Source organism: Monodon monoceros, unplaced genomic scaffold (assembly GCF_005190385.1).
Source record: "Monodon monoceros isolate NGI ecotype Baffin Bay Population unplaced genomic scaffold, NGI_Narwhal_1 Super_Scaffold_14, whole genome shotgun sequence".
NCBI classification, from domain to species: Eukaryota; Metazoa; Chordata; class Mammalia; order Artiodactyla; family Monodontidae; genus Monodon; species Monodon monoceros.
The window spans coordinates 46,504,872-46,523,648 of record NW_021703770.1 but is presented as its reverse complement, the minus strand read 5'-3'; the positions used below and the strand labels follow the sequence as shown (position 1 = coordinate 46,523,648).

Here is an 18,777-nt window from a genome sequence, read left to right as displayed (position 1 = left end):
AAGGAGGAAAGTCTAAGGACTGAAAAAGGTTAAACAGGTGATGCTTGGATCTAGTCTTAAAGAGCTGTGGGGAGTTGGTTAAGGAGCGGAAGCAGTGGGGACATCATGTCCAGTGGTTTAGAGACATGAGAGAACAAGATATATTCAAAACTGTGAGTGAAATGTTTTTACTACAGTAGCATTTTCCAAAGTATGCCTCAGCAAACATCCTGTAAGATGATCTGGTAACACATGTATTGTCTATCCCCTTCCTGGAAAGTCACAATACCCATTAGCATATTAAAGGATCTGAAAGTACTTACAGTGAAGAAAACTCTTTATTTGATCCAGCACTTTGCAAAATTTCTAGATCACAGAATTTCTTCTATTACCATCCTTCTTTTTTATAACCTTTTTTTTTTTTTTTTTTGTGGTACGTGGGCCTCTCACTGTTGTGGCCTCTCCCGTTGTGGAGCACAGGCTCCAGACACGCAGGCTCAGTGGCCATGGCTCACAGGCCCAGCCGCTCCACGGCACGTGGGAACTTCCCAGACCGGGGCACGAACCCATGTCCCCTGCATTGGCAGGCAGACTCTCAACCACTGTGCCACCAGGGAAGCCCTGGTTTATAACCTTTTAACAATCTATGAAACACACTTTGAAATTGATAGCAGAACCTACACTGAGTGACAGGGAGTGTCAGAGGATGAGGCTATAGGAGTAGCTGCTACAGGTCAGATCACAAAGGCCTTGGTCTGCCAGACTCCTTGTTAGGGAAGAGCATACCTGATTTTTCTTCCAAGTGACAGGAGCTCCACCGGGTGACATACCCAGCCTTACTAACTCACTCTACTCTAAGGAGGTTGTGTGGAACCACCTCTTTGAGAGGTAAATTTAGATATATTTAAATGGAAGTATTGGCATATCTTCACCATTCCTCCTCTTTTTAAACTTAATTTTTTTTCACTGTCATAAGATTTTTCTCTGTGGTAAAGATCTATTTTCTTTACAATTTTTAAGTGCAAAACACAGGATTGTCAACTATAGAATCAATGCTATACAGCAGATATCTAACAGCTAATTATTTTGCATAACTGAAATTTTATACCTATTGAAAACCAACTCCCCATTTCCCCCTCCCCTTGGCCCCGAGAAACCACCATTCTACTCTCTGTTTTTATGTGTTTGACTATTTTAGATACCTCATATAAGTGGTATCATGCAGTATGTCCTTCAATGAGTGGTTTATTTCACTTAGCATAATGTCCTCGAGATTAATCCAAATATGGCAGTATTTTCTTCCTTTTTTCAGAGCTAATATATATACTACATATTTTCATTTGATATGTATACTACATTTTCTTTATTCATTCACCCATTGATGGATAATAGGTTGCTTCCACATCTTGGCTACTGTGAATAATGCTGGGAACATGGGAATGCAGATATCTCTTTGAGACAGTTATTTCATTTGTTTTGGATAAACACCCATAATTAGGGTTGTTGGATCATATGGTATTACTATTTTTAATCTTTTGGGGAAACTCCATACTGTTTTCCATAGTGACTGCACCATTTACATTTCCACCAACAGTGCACAATTTCTCTACATCCTCATCAACACTTGTCATTTCTTTTGTTGTTGTATTTGTTTTGTTTTGTTTTGTTGGTAACAGCCATCCTAACAAGTGTGAGGTGATATCTCATTGTGATTTTGATTTACATTTCTCTGATGATTAGTCATGTTGAGTATCTTTTCATGTGACTGTTGACCATTTGTATATCTTCTTTGAGAAATGTCTATTCAAGTCTTCTGCCCATTTTTAAAAATTATGTCATTTATTTGTTTTACTATTAAGTTGGAGGAGCTCCTCGTGTGTTTTGGACATTAACCTTTTCTCAGATATATAGTTTGCAAATATTTTCTCGCATTCCATAGGTTGCCTTTTTATTGTGTTCACCATTCTTTGCTTTGTAGAAGCTTTTTGATTTGATGCAGTCCCACTAATCTATTTTTTTGTTTTCTGTTACCTATGCTTTTGGTGTCATATCCAAGAAGTCATTGCCAAGACTAATATCTGGCGTAAAGACAGACATATAGACCAATGCAACATAATAGACAGCCCCAAAATAAACTCAGGTGTACATCACCAGTCAACAAGGGAACCAAGAATACTCAAAGGATAGTCTCTTCAACATATAGTGTCGGGAAAACTGGATATCCACATCCAAAAGAATGCAATTGTATACTTACATTAAATCATACACAAAAATCAACTCAAAATGGATTAAAGACTTAAACATAAGACCTGAAACTGTAAAACTCCTACGGTAAACCATTCTTCCTCTTGAAGTGTACTGCCAGCAGGGAGCACCTTCTCCAGGGTGGGAAGACTTGCTCTAGTTTAGCTCTGCCTGGGGCTGGGAGGGTAAGTTTTCTGATTATAGGATTCAAGGTTAAGAGACACACTTGACTGCAAGTATAAACTATATATTCATCGTAGCTTCATCAGTAATAAAGGAGGTGTTTTAGTTACCTATTTCTCATTCTTTTATTTTATTTCTTATTACCTTTCCAATTTGGAAAGTAAGAAGGTGATATTTATTGTCTTCCAAGAGATCCAGACATGAAAGAATTTGGTCTCTATTCTGCAGGTAATTGGGAGTCACTGAAGTATTTTGCCAGTGAGTAACATGGTCAGATTTACATTTGGCAGCTTTAGTGGCAGTGTAGAAGATATGCTGAAGGGGGCACACATGGAAGCTGAAAAACCAATTAAAAAGGATGGCAAGAATCCAGGCAAGAAATGATCAGATCTTGAACTACACCAATGGCAGTGGTAATATGGATAAGGAGATATAGACATGGAATATATTTAGAAAGTTCAATCAACAGAACTAGGAAACATTAGGTGTGTGATGTAAAAGAGAGAAAATCTAGGACAACTCACAGATTTTTGAATGGAGGTGAATTATGTTTGGTTTGATGAAAATGTAAAACTCTATTTCCAGCACACTGAGCTGGAAATAGAGCTTTAGAAACATCCAAGTAGAGATGTACAGTTGTTACATATTTTTCTGAAGTTCAGAGACATTTATAGTCTAGAAATACACACATGGAAGCTGTTCATATTTAGTGGTACTTGAAGTCATAGTGTCAATCACTCTTAAGGAGATTGTGTGGGTAACAGTCCTACTCAGTATTAATACTTAACACATATTATGTGCCCAGTGTGTACCAGCACTATGTTAAATACTTTGCACACATGGTCTCATTTAATCCTCATGATAGCTCTTTAAGGTGAATAATATTACCATTATTTTACAAATGAAACTGAAGAGTTTCCACTTGTTTTGCAACTAATAATTTGTTTGCTTCATAATTATTCCCATGATAGTTTAAATGTATCTGATAAAATACACTTGAAATCAGACACATAGATATGTCTTTGTGGTTTGCTATTGAAATTATTTTTTGCAGGCGTATATATTCAAAGAATGTTGCTGTGTAATGCCTTTTGACAAATTTAATTTTAATCGGGGTTGGGTTTTTTCAGTCTGTTATGGGAATAAAGAATAGAAAATCATGGTGCTGTCATTCTCTTTTTGTTTCTCTATTAAAGATAAAATTCAGAAGCATACTGCTATAGCAATTATGAGTCAGAAACGCAGTTCCCTTCTAGAATTCTTGTCAGGAAGTAAGTAAAAAGAGGAAGAATATACTTATTTTCTACATGCATTTGGGGGAAGGAAGTGGTTAGTTTCTGCTGTACAATGAAGTGGTCCAAGATCTAGAATTTGATAAAAATCACTTACTTTGAAGCCTAAGGTACAGAGCTAAATAAGTTTGTGACCCCTTGCATAGGGGGAGTTATTTGGATAGTAAAGCTTAGAGAAAGCCTCTGTATCCATAAGCTTTAATGGCAGATGTATCAGCAGATGAACATTATCTTAAAAAACAATCCACTCCAAAAAGCAAGTTAATGTTGCAGAGTTATCAGCAATTGTTATGCACCATTTGATTTCTGAACTTTAAAGTTGATTAACAATAGTATTTCTTTTCTAATCAGCTTTTTTATTTTTGGTCTGTCTGGCTGACTTTGAATAATTTATGCAAAAATAATTATTTTCTGTGTACATATATATACATTCCAAAAAATCTGAAAATAGAAAAATAAATATGGAGCTTACCTAGTGGGAAACAACATGGAAGAAAAACCTTAACACGTTGGTGACTTGATGTCAGCTGTAATTGCAGAGTGCAGGCCAAAAGTAACAGTGATAAGGTGACCATCTTGGCCAAAGTTAAGAGCTACATTATGGCTGCACTGTTACCTGGAATATTTGATAACTGACTACATATAGAGATACAGTTGATTTCTTTTGCATTCTGCAGCATGCAGTAGACAGTGCTTTGGCTGACATAAAATATATATATATATATATATAGATGTTCTTCTCTTGTCCTTCCCTGTCTCCTTTTTGAAGTGCCTATACACAGTGAGCTTTGCCTGGAGACTTGAATGGACTCCCAGGGCCAGTATTCCTCTTAAACAAGCTCAGGCAAGTCAGAGGGATTTCAACACCCTGAGGGTTTGGCTGTAATTTTGGAGTCTGTATAACTGATATATTTTCATTCCTAGCACATTTGTCTATTTTTCCTTTTACTGTGCAGTCTATTTGATTTTTGATATCAAAAAAAAAAGAAAAAAAGTGGTTTGACTTGGGTAAATAGCTGTGATTTCTCTATTTAATACATCTCATAAAGTTGGAGTAAACTGAAGCTGGCCATACACTCTTCTTGTCAATAGCATGGGCTTTTGAATCAGGCAGATGAATTCAGGCTTCACTAATTATTGCATAATATGATTATAAGCAAGTTACTAAACGTCTCATACTTTTTTGTTTTTTAAATTCTGAAATTGGGTTAATTCTGTGTAATAGGTTTTTTTTTTTTTAACTTTTCTTTAATGGAGTATAATTGCTTTACAATGTTGTGTTAGTTTCTGCTGTACAATGAAGTGAGTCAGCTATATGTATACATATACTCCCTTCCTCTTGGACCTCCCTCCCACCCCCTTACCTCACCCATCTAGATTGTCACAGAACACTGAGGTAAGCTTCCTGTGCTTTATAGCATGTTCTCACTAGCTACCTATTTTACGTATGGTAGTGTATATATATCATTCTTAATCTCCCAGTTTGTCCAACCCTCTCCTCCCCCACCCTGTCCACATGTCCTTTGTCTACTTCTGTGTCTCTATTCCTGCCTTGCAAATAGGTTCATCTGTACCATTTTTCTAGATTCCACATATATGTGTTAATACACAATATTTGTTTTTCCTCTTTCTGGCTTACTTCACTCTGTATGACAGACTCTAGGTCTAACCACATCTCTACAAATGACCCAATTTTGTTCCTTTTTATGGCTGAGTAATATTCCATTGTATATAGGTACCACATCTTCTTTATCTGTTCATCTGTCAATGGACATTTAAGTTGTTTCCATGTCCTGGCTATTGTAAATAGTGCTGCAATGAATATTGGGGTACATGTGTCCTTTGAATTATGGTTTTCTCAGAGTATATGCCTAGCAGTTGGATTGCTGGGTCATGTGGTAGTTCTATTTTTAGTTTTATAAGGAACATCCATATTGTTCTCCATAGTGGCTGTATCAATTTACATTCTCCCCAACAGTGCAAGAGGGTTCCCTTTACTCCACACCCTCTCCAGCATTTACTGTTTGTAGATTTTTGATGATGGCCATTCTGACTGGTGTGAGGTGATACCTCATTGTAGTTTTGATTTGCATTTCTCTAATAATCAGTAATGTTGAGCATCCTTTCTTGTACCTCCTTGGAGAGGTGTCTATTTAGGTCTTCTGCCCATTTTTTGATTGGGTTGTTTTATTGATATTGGACTCCATGAGCTGTTTGTATATTTTGTAGATTAATCCTTTGTCTGTTGCTTCACTGACAAATATTTTCTCCCATTCTGAGTGTTGTCTTTTCATCTTGTTTATGGTTTCCTTTGCTGTGCAAAAGATTTTAAGTTTAATTAGGTCCCATTTGTTTATTTTTGTTTTTATTTTCATTACTAAATGTAATGAGTTATTGTGAGCAAAGTGCTTAGGACAAAGTCTGACCTTCAAAAGATAAACAGAGTGTGCCTAGAGTATTATCCATTTGGCCTTAGGTTTGATCTCTCTTGAGTCAAACTGCCTGGCATAAAATATAGACTCCACACTTTAGCAGCTTTGACCTTGGATAAGTTACATAACATCTCTCTGACTCAATTTCGTCTTTTCCAAAGAGGGGTTCATAGTAGGATCTCGTCTTTAGGTTCATGAGAAGATTAAATGAGTAAAGCTCTTAGAATGGCTCTAGACACATGTGGAACCCTCAATAAATGTTTTTGGTAAAATGGATTATATTATATATCAAAATTACCATCACTGTGTGGTGCTGTCAAAGATATCATGGGAAACTGTAATGAGAGCTTGATTTTTATCCAATGAAGTTTATGCTCAATAGCAAGTTAGGTTAATTATCAAGATAAATTGGAGACTTGGGGGTCTGTCCAAAGACAGAGCTGTCTGCAGTCATACAGCAAAATAATGAATACTCTGGTACTGTATTTAAATACTTTTTACTCTGAGTCTAGTGCTTAGTCTAATCAGTTCATAGTACTACATGAAGATTGTCAGCATAATATCAATCCAAGGGTTTACATTAAACACACTTTCTGGAGTTAAAGAGAGTGAACAAGAACTAAAGCAGCAGCATTCCTTAGCAAACACTTTTCATTGTTATGCAAGTTACATTATGCAGAAAATAACATATCTCATTTTTCACGCAGATTAATAGACTGCCAGTTATCATTTGGCAGGATCAAACTATAAATCTTTTACACAGTTTGAGGAGGCTTATGGCATCCATTACTTATTTCAATTATTTAAAAAGCTTCTAGTAATCTTTTTTCCTTTGTAGTTAACGAGCTGCCAAACTCTAAGTTTTACAGTAGAAACTGAGTGTATCATTTTACTTGTATTTCAATAGATGTTTATTTGCATTAGATTATGAAAGGTTAGTGCTGAATTCCAAATAAGTATAGAATCAGGTTTTATCCGTACTTGCCAAAATCCTTTCCAGTGCATGATCTTTCAAACTATATCTTATAAGCACAAGTGGCCTTTGTTGATTTAAATGAAGCAGAAGAATATTTTTTAGTTTAGTCCCAAAGCTGTACATTAAAAAAAAAAAAAACCTCATATAAGTTCTATAAATTTTCTTGGGAAATAAAAAATGTACTGATTCAGAAATTATTCTTCTAGTCTCTACAGGAAGTGAAATTAAAGCAGTCTTAGTTGATGAAACTCAGCGTGATGCAGAGAGTGGCAGGGCTCTTGGCTGTGGCTCTTCTGTCCTTGTGGCTTTGTGAGGCAGGAGTAAGATGGTAGTTGAAGGACTTCTCACTTCTATGTCTGCCTTCTTCTTGGGTATGTGACAAATTTCTGTCATGCCTTTTGAGGTTGTGATGCTGGGTGACTATCTTTTTCATCTGCCATAGTGTGGAAGTTGTTCTCCTGGAAACAGTTTCTAATGACATCTGAAGAGTACCTCTGCAAGTTACCCAAGGCAGGTTGGTCCATTTCTTCAAAGCACCATGGCTGTGCCAAGGCCACTGGTTCTTATTTCTGTATTTTTGCTTCCCAAATTACTTATGCACTTACTTCTGGCTATTGGAGCCTCCTATGATCAAGACACTGCACTAGGATACCCTTATTCCAACTAATGACATAATAGTACTTATAAATAAAAGTGAGTGCCTATATTTTTAATAGGTCAGAAAAAACCCCATATATACACCCAACACAAACAACAACAAGGGAACTCTTCTCCATGCTTTGGCTTCAAGAGAATAGTGTGCTAAGTGAAATAAGTCAGGCAGAGAAAGACAAATACCATCTGGTCTATCTTATAAGTGGAATAAAAAGATAACATAACAAAATAAAAATCCAAGCTCATAGATAAAGACCACAGATTGGTGGCTGCTGGAGGCAAGAGGTGGGGGTGGTATAAATGAGTGAAGGGGATCAAAAGTCTAAAAAAAAAGAAAAATCAACATTGAGTCACAAGTACATTCACAATTAAAAATGCATGGGCTAATAAATACATTATAAAAAAGGTTAACCTAACTAGTAATAAAAAAGAGAAATTAAAAAAATGAGATACTAGAGTGTCTGGATCAAGATGGTGGAGTAGGAAGATCCTGAGCTCACGTCATCCCAAGGACACATGGAAACTACAACTACATATAGAACAACTATATGTCTCTGAGAACAACCTGAGGACCAGCAGGACAGATTTCCTACAATTAAGGACCTGCAGAGGTCCCCCGAAGATCAAGGAGTCTAGCCCCATGTTGGGCTCCCTACCAGGTGAGACTTGCACTGGAAGATGAGCTCCCATACTTCTGCATTTGAAAAATATGGGGCTTATATTTGGGAGAGCCTGAGGGTTGTGGGAAGCCAAGACTCTACATTTGAAGGGCTCATACACAAACTTACTTGCTCCAAGTCCCAGCACAGAGGCAAAGGCTTGAAAAAACATCCAGGTCATATAAGAAGGAGATTCATTTGCTAATTTTAGGGAGTGTGCCAGAAGGGCAGGGATCTGGTGGGACTTTCTCCATGGAAAAAAAGGTTGGTAGGCTCCGTTTTTTTGAAGCAGTCCTTCTGCCTAGCTGGCCTGGTGCTGGTGGGTACCATTTCTCTCACTCTTCATCAGCCTAACACCATGTACTCCGTCCTGGCATTCCCCTGAGGACTCCCCCATCCAAACAATCCACCCTGGCCAGCCCCTCCTAAGTGACCCCCCCCCAACCCAACAGGCCACCCTGGTCAGGACTAGTGCCTCTTCAAAGTGGCTGTTGCTCCGGGGAGCCAGCCTTGCTCCACCTGGTGGGCAGCCTCTGCCAGCACTGATCTCCCTCCAAAGTAGCTCCCACCCTGGCCAGCCCCCAACACCAGCGTTCCTGTGACAGATGTCATCAGGTCTTGCAGCCAGTCATGCAGGGGCCAGCCCTGCATTATCAGTACAGCTGCAGCAGTTACAGCCAGGCCTCGTAGACAGCTGGCTGGGGGCTAGTCACTCCCACCAGCATAATAGCAGTAGTTGAGGCTGGGCTTTGTAGCCAACCCCACCCACCAGCATGCCTGAAGGAATCAGCTCAAACACAACATCCTCAGATCTGAGAAAGCCACCACCAACATCAAGCAAATACATGTGGAAATAAACCTCAGCTACCATGTCAAAGACATAGCAGACATCAGAGACGGCCTGCATGAAAGTCTCAGGATCGGTACAGACATTTTCCATGTGGAAGCTGACACCAATGACGTCAATATTTAGCTCTTTTGCCCATTCCAAAAGAAGCCTGCTAGTTTTGACTCTGGTGCCAAATTTCACACTGAGGTGACAGACTGCTTTGGAATCATCAGTGGCAACACACAGAACCAACTTTGCCTTTGGATGTGCCCTGGCAAATTTCATCAACTCAACTTCACTATCAAAAGTCATCATCTGGATTCCATTATCGGCAACATACTTAATCTGAGACACTTGTTTACAAGAATTCACATGTCTCTGGAGGCACCCTGAGACTCTGCACCAATTGTATTTCGGTAGTGCAGGCACAGTCAAATCCTGTTCTGATGGAAGCTAAGGTCTTCACTGTGGTTCTGCTATCACTGCATTTGACTGCATAAAAGGGGATGACCAGAGGAAGAGCTTTTAACCATCTCAGTTATTTCTTTAGAATGTCTCCCAGGCCTACAACATAGAAGGCAGCCTTATCATCAGAACAAGAAAGTTCATTAATTTGTTTTGGTCCAGAATGTCCTTGCAGTAAAGCCTTTATTCAGGAAATGGCAGTCAAACTGTTCATTACCAAAGTTGTTCATAGTTTCTTGATGTCTTTCTGAAACACAACAAAACAAAAAATTAAGACATGGATATTAAAGAAATTGTTGCCAGCCTTTTACCAAAAGCAGTTCTCCAGGAATTTCAAGTCCCACTGAAAATGCATGTGCCCTCAGTACAGCAGTGGAAGTGTTCTGATAAACACAGAATTTGCTGTCCACCTTAGAATGCATGGGTACTACAGGCTGGCCCCATGGAAATGTCACTTTCCAGTATGCAGGACAACAGGCTGCCCCACTGCTGTCCCCATTGCCCCATCAGCTACCCATCCAGCCACTGGCTGCTTTGCTCCCTCCCATAGAGGATTGCCGGCCCAAGGTGGTGCTGGAGTGCTGGCAGAGGGGTCGTGGTGGTGGAGGCTGGGGGGATTGACCTTAAAGGGACTTCTTTAAATGGAAAAGAAAAGGCCATAACTGGAAACAAGAAACTTATGAAAGAAAAAAACTCACGATAAAAGCAAACATACAGTAAAGGTAGTGGATCAAACATCTATAAAATTAGCATGAATGTTAAAAGACAAACACAGTAAAATCATTTATCCCTAAAATAGTTGAGTCACACAAAATAAAAAGATGTAAAATATGACATCAAAAGCATTAAATGATGGAGGGGCAGTAGAAATGTGCTGCTTTGAGAATGCACTCAAATTTAAGTCACTATCAACTTAAAATAGATTGCTATATACACAGGTTGTTTTGTATGACCTTCATGGTAACCACAAAACAAAACAAAAAATATAACAGATATACAAAAAATAAAGAAAAAGAAATGTAGGCATAACACTAAAGAAAATCATCAAATCACAAGGGAAGATAAAAAGAGAAGCAGAAAGGAACAGAGCAGAGCTACAAAAACAATCAGAACACAAGTAACAAAATGTAAATAATTACATACCTATCAACATTTACTTTTTTTTTTAACTTTTTATTATTTTTGCAGTTGTCTCCTCCTTTTATTTATTCTTATTTTTTTAACATCTTTATTGGGGTATAATTGCTTTACAATGGTCTTTACAATGGTTATTTTCTGCTTTATAACAAAGCAAATCAGCTATACATATACATATACTTTATACATTTACTTTAAATGTAAATGGACTAAATGCTCCAATCAAAAGACAGGGTGGGGCTTCCCTGGTGGCACAGTGGTTGAGAGCCTGCCTGCCAATGCAGGGGACACGGGTTCGTGCCCCGGTCCGGGAAGATCCCACATGCCGTGGAGCGGCTGGGCCCGTGAGCCATGGCCGCTGAGTCTGTGCGTCTAGAGTCTGTGCTCCGCAATGGGAGAGGCCGCAACAGTGAGAGGCCCGCGTACTGCCAAAAAAGAAAGAAAGAAAGAAACAAACAAACAAAAAGACAGGGTGGATGAATGGATAAAAAAATAAGATAATTAACTTTTGTCATTTTGAAGTATTTCTATATTTCAAGTTATTTTAATGCAAATAGTATTATAAAATTCATTTCCAAATGCTACTTATAAGAACAAACTCTTTTGTGTTTTAATTTTATACAAAATTTTTATATTTTTCTGAAATATGGTATTAAAATATGTAAATATATTGTTTATCATAGGTATAAACAACAGAAGGAAGGAAAAAGTACAAAGAGCTTTCTATAATACATTTTTCTTCAGCTCTAGCTTGTAATACTAACTTTATCATAAAACAATGCCTTAGCACCATCTAACAAGTCATCAAATCCTGTCTGGCTTTTCTTTGTAGTATCGTTTATTATTTATGCACATTCACCTAATTTCTTTGCTATCATGTATGATGAAATTATTATAAATGAATTTATGTCCACACTTTTATTTCCTAAATATAACTTTCTACAGGTAAAAATTCCAAGTAAAATGTTATGAACTTGTGAAACAAAATTAGTTTTTAGCCATTGGGAGATTACAAAAACAAATAAACCATGACCTTTCTCTGAACTCTACGTTCATGTATTGAGCCATCTTTTTGGCTTCTTCTACTTACCATACCCAAAATAGAACTCTCAGTTTCCTTTGCCCACCTGCCTCATTCCCAATGACTCTAAAGCTGTTTCTTTTCCATTTCCTTCTCTCGCCATAAATCAGGCGAGGATTCATTGGAGTGACAAGCGTAGACATTATACTTAGTACTTTGTATCCCTTTTACACCTGAATATCAGTAAGTCTTTTCAGGGTTAACTCCAAAATATATCTTGGTTTTGTCTGCTTCATTCCCTCCACACTGACATCAATCTCTGAGCAAGTCACCATAACTTCCCACTTGGGTACTGTGATAGCCTCCTTTGTAGGTTCTCGGTGTCCACTACTTCTGCCTTCCAGTCTGGTACTTACATAGCTGCTGGAATACTCTTTTCAAAACACAAACTGAAGTTCATTGGTTCTCCAGTTAAATCTGCTTACTGATTTACCATTGCTCTTCTAATAACATCTAAACTAAAAAAAAAAAGACCAAAAAACTAAACTCCTTAACAAGTCCACAGGTACCTTGGGAGATCTGGCCCTGCCCATTCTTCCCAACGTCCAGCCTTCTCATTGTTCTCTGGCTATCCAAATCTCTGGTCAGCTTCTCTTTTCTCCCTCAGGATTTCTGATCTTTGCACATGTGCTTTTTTCTATTTGGACAGTTATTTCCCAACTATTCTTGTCACAAAAATATATGGCTGGACCCTCCTCATACTTCTGTTTACCATTAAATATTCTTCTCTGAGAGAAGCTTCCCATGAGCAACCAGTGTCAAGAGCTCTGCATCCTCACCACACACACAAAATGTTTTTCCTTTTTCAAGAGTATATAATTATGCATTTAATGTTTATTTTTTAATACTAAGGGAATTACAGCTCATGCTCAGTCTGTCATTTTGAACAAAGACCTCAAATTCATTTTTGAAGCTCAAATGCAGTTGCTGCTCTGTGATCTTACAAAACATTTAAAATTTTTGGTCATAGAAATAATATATATTAATTGTGAAAAAATTCAACATTTACTTGGAAAACATTTACCTTAAATCTCACAACTTTGATGTTATCACAATTAACATTTTTGTGACCACCATTTCAAGTATCTCTTCAATACCATATTCAAACACATTTACACTTATATAAATGAAATCATAACATGCATGCTCTGTTTGTATGGACATTTATTTTAAAATGTCATTTAGAAATTTGGCTTATTTCCACCTTTGCTTCCTCTTTATCTCTTCAAATATAACTTTTTAAAATGTCACACATTGTTGTATAGATATGTGTATGATCAGAATGATTTATTATCATTAATTTTACAATATTAGCATAATACTGATATATTTTGGATTGTTTTTCTCAGTTACCTACTATATTATGGAAATGTTGCCAGGTTTATGGTTATAGAGTTAATTCTTTGTAATGTATCTATAGTATTTCTAACAATAATCTCTAAGTTGAGAGACATATTCTCCAAACTATGCTGCAGTAATCATCCTTGTGACATTGTTTAAGTTGTGAAGTTAAGATTTAGATTTGGAAATGTGACATAAGAACTCATTAGCTTAATATTCTATGGTGTAATAGAACATGGACTTTTTGTTGTTGAGGTAGATTATTTCAATCTATAGTTACAGCTTTTCAGTCATCTTTTTTCAGTGATACTTATAAATGTATCTGGAGACAGGGCTGGGATTAAGATGAGGTGCCAGATTGAAGGGCGTGTACCAAAAATCTCAGTAAACAAGATAAAATATTCTTAATGCAGTATTTTGAAAAATAAAAATTAATGTAAAAATCTATGATAAAATATCAAAATTTTAATTAGACAGACTTGTTTTCTTGGTTTGTTTTATGATGCTGCATTTTTGTTCAATGACAAGTACTGTTGTTTTCCATCTTCCCACAGTTTCTGAACCACTGGGTGGTCGGGTCCCTGCTAGGTGGATTTATGAAGGTTGACAATGGTGTGTGAACAGATTGTGGAATGCAGGGCTTTACATGTACTTATTTTTTTGTTATAGAGCTTTTATTAATATTTTCCACTTGGCTTAAAATATGGGGGCATATTTTGGTAAGTATATATACAGGGGGCATATTTTTCTTTTTGCTTCATTTCCAATATAGCTGCACATGACAGTGCTAAATAAATATATTGTGATTTACTCGTCCAGAAAATATGATTGTATATCTTTATTATGTTTCCTTAGTCTTCAGTTATTTGAATATCTAGTTCAATAGTAACCTTAATTAAATCCTGCTTACACTGAAGGCAGTCTGTCAAGGATTATGTCAGTTTGTTAACTCAGATTAAAACTTACTTTTTCATAATTCTTACTAGGAATATTTCCTGACTTTTCAGTTTTAATTTAATATTTTTAATACAAGATACAACAGATATTATTTGTTTATTCACCTTATCATTGATGTCTTCATAGATTATGAAAAATAAAGATAACCATAAACAGCAGTCATTTGGATAAAACTATTTTAAAAACATGTTATTTCTTTATTCTTATGCAGAGTGACAGGACAGGGAAAAATAATATCTAGAACAGGCTTAAGTTGTGTCTGACACTATCAGTATTTTCTTGAAATCGGGGGCTCATCACGTTCTTTAAATAATGAAAATAATATCAATTTACAGCATTGTTGTTAACATTAAATGAGGCAATATAAGTAAAACTGCTTTGAAAATGTCAAAATGCTATTCAGATGTTAATTATTTTTATTATTATATGTAATCTTTCTTTTTTCTGTGGAGAGAGTAGGAAACAGTAAAGGGATATAAAGTGGAAGTATAATGTAAAAGGGAATATTTAAGAAGTAATTTTCATGATCCCAATTGTAATAGTATGGCTAGTTCTGCTAAGAATAGACTCTTGCTATGACAATAGTTTTATTCCTGAGAAACCTCAGAACATTGAAAATCATTTTATAAAATCATTGTTCCAATGGAGAGAAAGATTGAGATTTAGAGTATTTAATCCTCAAAATAATGGTGTTATTTTCCTATAGGAATGCCAATACTGGAGTTTTTTTTGTTTTTTTGCTTTTTATAGTACAATTGCATACTTCTAAACCCTACCACATTGCTGAACAAATCTTCATTGTTATCATTTTTATCACACATTTTTATAAAAACACAAAACACTTAAAGTTTTATTACTACCCATAAGTTCTGGCTTTCTATTTTATTCACATTGTAACTAGTAATTATGAAATAAATGCAATTCATATTCCTTAATTAATTGATCATGTTATAATAAATGAAGTTATAAAACCTTATATTGTAGTAGAATTACATGTATTATAAAAAATAATCAGAGTTTTCTAGTATACTAGAAAGAAGACAGCTCTGAGGATAATTTGAATAAATAAAAGGTTTGGATTTAGAGGGCATGAGTTTGGGTAGTTGTAGAAGGTTTATAGAGAGATATGTAATATAATGTGGTAATGATAGATATTAAAGTAAAATTCACTTGCGTTAAGCAAATTGATAGTCATGAAGCTTGAAAGCAATTTGGGGAATGCATCAGCAGGCAGAAGTAGCCTAAGAAAACGGTGAAAAAATTCATTTATTCCACAAATGTATATTGAGCTTCTTTAGCACTGCTCATAGTACAGAACCTAGTACAAACCTTGCCTTTCTTTGCTTATTATATTCTAATAGGAGATGATCACCAACAGCAAAAAAAAGAAAATACATGATGTGTTGGAATGTAATTAGTATTATGAACAAAAATTAGGGAGTTATGGGTCTTAGTAGGAGTTGGGGTGGATAATTCAATCATATCTAGAAGTATTCAGAGAAAGTTTTACTAAGAAGCTGACATTTGAGGAGAAACATGAAGTGAGGTAGCATACAATATAGATACCTTGAAAGAGAACTTTTGAAGCCGAGGAAATAGGAAATGCAAAAACCCTAAGGTGGGAGTTTACTTGACATGTTTGAAGGGTACCAAAGAGACCAACGGTAATGAAGAAGTGGGGACTTTAGAAGGTGAGGTTAAAGAGATAGCTTGGCTCATTGTAAAAGACTTGGACTTTTACTTGGAGCCTAATGGAATCCAAGGACAAAACCTGACATATTTTCAAAGGACTCTTCTATCTGCAGTATGGAGCAGGGGTGAAATAGGGGGAACATTTACAAAAATATTATATTAATCCAGAAAAAAAGATAAGTATTGGATCATATTCATAACAGTGAAGTATAAGAAGTGGTCATATTCTCTAGACACTACACTCAAAATATACCCAGAAGGCACTAGTGTTTCACAGAACCTAAGACGGAAATTCAGTTCAATGGCAGTAAATAACTAGAACCAAGGTCTTGAACATTTCTAGAAAAGTAATTAAATCCCTGAATAATTAGATTCCATAAAGGAGAAGGATTAAGGGCTTCAACAGAATAATTGAGTTTAAATATTGAAGAAATAATTTTATCACATTTGGGGTTAATTGAAACCATAAGATGTTAATAAGAATGTATAGAATTTGCTTTGGAAACTGCATTTTAAAACATCAGGTATTAGTATGAAGACTATTAAAATATTATGATTATAGCTTTCAAGAGAAAGAATTATTTTGAAGAGATTTAAAAATGAACTAAATTTAATTTTTGCTCTTTTAAAGAAGAGATTAAATGTAGTTCTACTCTGAATATGAAGAAAAAGAAAACATGCTTAAATAGCTCCAAAGTAAGCAATTTAGAGTTGACATGAATGATTTATTTTTTGTGATTAATTAGTAAGACAGCTAAGCAGAAAAATCTATAAAATAGTTGAGAGAGAGAAGAGGTGAAAACCTACATCTCAGAGTCACTGCCTGAAAATGGAAATCAAGGCAAACATGAGACTGCCAGGAAATGCATGTAGAAATTTTAAAAACCCACAGATTATAATATTTTCTAAAAATATTAGAAAAGATAGGGTGAAGGAAAACAACTTATTTACTGTATTTTAAATACAAGTTGGTTGTTTTCAGAAATAATGATGAATTTATTCTACAGATACATTTTTAACATGTATTTTGGAAAACATATTGTACATTTTGGTTAACAACTCTCACTGAATTACCACTTTGCATCAGTTCTGAAAATATTTCTTAAAAATTACACCAAATATGTTATGTTATGTGATGTCTCAATTATGACTTCCTACCAATTACATGCATCCTCCTGTTTTCATTCTAGTTTAGGAAATAATTTGCCAAATAATGACCTTCAACTAACCCTTCTGTTTGCAACTCCACTTCTATTTTTTTCCTTCATTTTATTTGCTAGAGACATCTCTAAGGTAGGGTCTCTTTGAGTTCTACAAAGCATGCAGATCATCTCTTCTGATGCAGCTTCCTCTCCTATGACTGATCTAGGCTTTATATTTCTCCACTGTGCTTCATTTGTCTCTACACTTCCATACACTTTTCCCTCCCCCATAGAAAAGTGATGGACCCTCTTATCTGCTAACTGATGACATACTCCCTTATCTCCTTGATGTTTTGTTATTGTTTTTATATTCCTATTTTAAAGAGTCATTCTGGGGGGAGAATGATTAACACAGCTTTGTCCAGATTTTGCAGCATGCTGTTTAGTTTCCATGTGTTTGTGTTTTTCTCATTTTTCATCCTGTAATTGATTTCTAGTTTCATACTGTTATGGTCAGAAAAGATTCTTGATATAATTTCTATCCTCTAAAATTTGTTGAGATTTCTTTTGTGGCCTAGCATGTGATCTATCCTGGAGAATGTTCCATGTATACTTGAAAACAATGTGTTTTATGCTGTTTTTTGATGTAATGTCCTGTAGGTGTTAATTACGTCCAATTGATGTAATGTGCCATTTAAGGCCTCTGTTTCCTTATTGATTTTCTGTGTGGATGACCTGTCCATTAATGTAACTGGGATGTTAAAGTCCCCTACTATTATTGTATTATTGTCAATTTCTCCCTTTATGTCTGTTAATATTTACTTTACATAATTAGGTGTTCCTATATTAGGTACATATATGTTTATTAATCTTATATCCTCTTCTTGTATTGGTCCCTTTATCATTATATAGTGCCCTTCTTTGTTTTTTTATTATTGACTTTGTTTTAAAGTCTACTTTGTCCGATATGAGTATTGCTACCCCAGCTTTCTTTTCATTTCCATTTGCATGAAATATCTTTTTTCATCCTCTCACTTTCAGTCTGTGTCTTTAGCTCTGAAGTGAGTCTCTTGGAGGCAGCATATAGGGAGATTTTAAAAAATTCAATCAGCCACCTTATGCCTTTTGATTGGAGCGGTTAGTCCATTGACTAACTGTTTAAAGTGATTACTGATAGGTGATAGGTTTGAATTACTACCATTTTATTTGTTTTCCAGTTGCTTTTGTATTTCTTCCACATTCTTTTCTTCTTTTAGTCACTTCTCTGTCATTTGATGATTTTTTTTTAGTGTTATATTTGTGTTTCTCTTCAGTTTATGTGTATCTATTGCAGGTTTTGATTTGTGATTACTATGGAGCTCATATATGTTTCTCTAGAATTATATCTACTTGTTTCAAGCTGATAGTCACTTTAGTTCAAATGTATTCTAAAAGCTCTACATTTCTTATGCACCTCTCCCATTTTGTGTTATCAATGTCATATTTTACATTTTCATGTCTATCAACTGTTTATTGTAGTTATAGTAGATTTTTGTCTTTTAACCTTTATACTAGTTTATTTAAGTGGTTGACCCACAGCTTTAACTATATATTTGCCTTTATCAGTGGATTTTTCCCTTCCTATAATTTCTTTCTCGTTGTAGCCTTTTCTTTCTTTCTTTTTCTTTCTTTCTTTCTTTCTTTCTTTCTTTCTTTCTTTCTTTCTTTCTTTCTT

The 18,777-nt window shown here is 35.6% G+C and overlaps 1 protein-coding gene and 1 pseudogene across 1 annotated transcript in view; one reads left to right on the top strand and one right to left on the bottom strand.

Annotated features, from left to right (window-relative positions):
• The window catches only part of CNBD1 (cyclic nucleotide binding domain containing 1), a 437,906-nt gene that overhangs the window by 230,618 nt on the left and 188,511 nt on the right, over window positions 1-18,777 (top strand).
• On the bottom strand, window positions 9,129-9,943 carry LOC114895647 (annotated as a pseudogene).